General features: G+C 37.6%; 1 protein-coding gene across 18 annotated transcripts in view; it reads left to right on the top strand.

Moving 5' to 3' along the window:
* The first annotated feature begins 992 nt into the window (after positions 1-992).
* Positions 993-3,378, top strand: part of KIF1A (kinesin family member 1A) — a 2,189,582-nt gene continuing 2,187,196 nt past the window's right edge. For 10 of the 18 annotated variants that reach the window (XM_044071046.1, XM_044071045.1, XM_044071044.1 and 7 more), the window contains exon 1: positions 994-1,282. The gene's annotated coding sequence lies outside the window, so the exon portion shown is untranslated. Of the gene's footprint in view, positions 1,283-3,378 lie in introns of all 18 variants that reach the window. The other 8 variants (XM_044071047.1, XM_044071036.1, XM_044071035.1 and 5 more) reach the window with 1 other exon arrangement.

The following is a 3,378-nucleotide window of genomic DNA, read 5'->3' as shown; positions in this document are numbered from 1 at the left end:
CAGTCTAAACACCATACCTTAAATAATTATTGATAATCCTTAAGTCATTCGTTTAATACTGTAAGTTCGTTCTATCTGTCTAAAGAAAATAATGAAATCTTGGAGGAGCAAGGTTAAATCTGAAGCCAACAATCATAGAGTTATGCCTAAATCATAGCAGTCAAGGGGCATAGTATTTTACCGGTTAGGCTGAAGTTGTTGTTAAAGTTATTAAATCATTTATGGCGTTTGACCTTTTTTCAATTCACTATAATGGGCTACAGTAAATCTACTCGTTAATCGAAAATAACAAATTGCTGTCAAACGCTTTATTTTTTATAATGTCGACCTGTCTCTCAGATTTGCTTGTTCATTTTTATGTAACTTGCACCTGGGAATGTGACAGGTTTTGAGTCTTATCCAGCTGCCATTATTGTGTCACTCGTATCATTTACTGATATGGGAACTGTACAGTGCAAATTTAAAACCCCCCAAAATAGGAGAAAAAATAAAATACTCTTCGGATAACAGTGGCAGAAATTAGAAATAAATATTTTAAATCACGGTTGAGCGTGTTATGCATAAGCCAGTCTTAAAATCAATGTGATCGCTGGAATACATATATACATATACATATATATATATATATATATATATATATATATATATTTCTGTATATATGTATATATATATATATATATATATATATATATTTAAAAAATAAAAGGAAAAAATACAAAGAAAATAACTTTATGACAATGAACAAGTCAAAAATTAGTTTAAGCTAATCGCATTTGCCTGATGGATTCCCTAAGAACTGTAATGCTAATTGATACTGCTCACAGAAAAAAAATGTCTTAAGACTGGATCAGTCAAAGCAGGCGGTGCCAAGGACTGGTTTTAGCCCGGGCAGGCTGGAGCAAATGGCACGCGGGGAGGATGCTGGATGTAGCAGCCAGTGCTACACGGATGAGCCAATCGCCGCATCGACGTGACGTCACGGCAGCTCAGCTTCAGCAGCAGTAGCTTCACCATCAGTAGCAGCAGCAGTTCCGCAGGTCTCCCACCCCGCAAACCTACAGCTAGGGAAGAATCAGGGAAAAAAGAGCAGAGAAAACTGAAGTCAGCACTACATACTGAAGCGACCGATTGCTAGCTTTGCATGGACACGGACAGAAACCTGCTGTCTTCCTGTTTTGCCTTTCTTCGTCTCCAATGACGGTGGGGTGGGGAGGTTCAGGGCGCATCTCAGTGACGGTCAGCACCTAGTAAAAGGATCAAGCGCTGCCGAAGGGCTGATCAGGTAAGACACGATCTTGTCATTTTATATAAGCACCTTGTCATGCTTTTCTAGTGCTCTGCAATAAAATATTCCGAATTACCGTGTCTGCCATTTTATTAAATCATCTGGCTGCTGTATAAGAAGCCTCTCTTGTACGCAGATCAGTTAATGTACTCTGGAGCAGTCGCGTACATTTATTATGAGGCTGGCGCATTGAGGCATCTTCATCCTTTTGGCTAGCCTTCACTTGGAGGTAAATACCCAGGCAGAAACAGAATACCATTTTAGCAGTTGACGGGAATTATGCAGCTGTCCGTCTTCGCGCACAGAAAACAGCGCATGACCTCTTTTTTTGAGGATTTGTTTATTTTTATAATGTGCATATGGGGTGGTGAGGTGGGTATGGATAGCGAGTACTAGGGTGTGGGCTGCTAGCCAAACGAAAATGCTACCTAACAGAGCCCCCAGTCCCCAAATGTTTGGTCGCTGATTTCTCACGTACAATATTGGGTGGCGGGTATGGGTGGTTTTGGTAATTATTTTCATGTATTATACAATTGTCAGTTTAATTTGCGATGGAACTATCACCATTCATGAGACAAAAATTACCCTCACTCTCTTGTTTGTCAAAAGCGATCCAGGAATATTATCTGTCAGCTTGTTGAGATAAACAGCTTATTTCAGCAGTGTATGTAGGTGTGTGTTTTTGCCTAAGGATCGTTTTGTTTCGGTTTACCTGTTTTCATTAAAGTGTGTGCGTGTGTGTGTGTGTGTGTGTTGCTCTCTGTGTCTGTCATAAACGGCTGAAAAGCAGTTGTACTAGTCTGGCATCTCTAACATGGAACTGTATGAGGTTAAAAGCAACGGTAATGTGTGTTTGATCCATATGAAGACTCTGTGTTGTTCCACACCCTTGCCACACACACCAATAATTACTTTAATAATGCTTTTCATCAAGACCCAAAGAGAGTGTTTTCTTTTGTGTTTAAAATAAGTTCATTTTATATGGAATATACAGATATGTATCTTTTATTCTGAGGTATTACAGGTGCATAACATTTCTGACCCCTCCCCCGAAAGGTAAAACCTCTTCACCAAACCTATGTTTGTTTTTCTCTGTCATAAGGAATGACTCAACATCTTTATCTCATTTCTAAGGTATCAGAAAGAGCGAGCGAGAGAGAGAGAGACAGGGGTATTATTGCCAAAAGAAGAAAATAAGTGAACGGTATTGCTGTTTATTATAGAGTATGTTTAAAGGTAATTTTGTTCAGTGTATTATGTACATCGTTACATTACATGAAAGCATCCGGATTGCATTTATGATCTCAGTAGTTCCTTTGCAGACAATAACAAGCAAGTATTTACACAGAAAAATAAAATATATATATTTTTTTATTGTGGCTCAGAATGTTTTGAAATTTAACAGTCAAAATGATTTGACGTTCCAGTGTTCTAGCTTTTTTAATTATTTCATTTGTGAAGTGGTTTCGATTTTTGTACATCAGAAAATATTATTTCAATTAAAATAAAATGCTGCTGTTGGCATTTTCTTTCGCTCACTTATATTGGTTGGAGATGAGTAACAAGTAGCTTTAACGAGGTGTCTGTTATGGGGATTAAAAGGCGGGCTTGTAGATGTCTGGGTTTGACAAGTATGACCTTATTTATACAGAGTAATATGCAAAGCAAATCGCAGGTGGGAGGCAGAGCCTTTCTCTTGAAGGAGGATGTAGTTGAATATCGTTATATTGAGGGTGGGGTCCTTACTGCACTTCTAGACTCCAGGGATTATGTTGTTATGTCTCGCAAGACACTTTTCTGTTTGCAATGGTGATTGATAGAATGTCGTCTAAATTAACACCACCTGTTAAGGTGAAATTCTAATGTGTGAATTGTTATGTTACTGTATATTTATTGCTCTGTTCATTTTGTCTGCATTCACATATTCTTCTGTCTCAAAACAATGGAGTTTGTGATCTTAATAGTAAATGTCTAGCTAGATTTTTTTTCTTTCATTCTTTTTTACTTCACTGCCTACTTCTCAGGGCATTCATTTAGAAAGTGACATTAACAAATGCTATTTTAATACAACAAATATTGTATAAAAATGAAAT

The sequence above is a fragment of the Protopterus annectens genome, chromosome 5.part0 (genome assembly GCF_019279795.1).
Source record: "Protopterus annectens isolate FY-2018-M chromosome 5.part0, PAN1.0, whole genome shotgun sequence".
NCBI classification, from domain to species: Eukaryota; Metazoa; Chordata; order Ceratodontiformes; family Protopteridae; genus Protopterus; species Protopterus annectens.
This window is presented reverse-complemented; position numbering and strand designations above follow the sequence as displayed.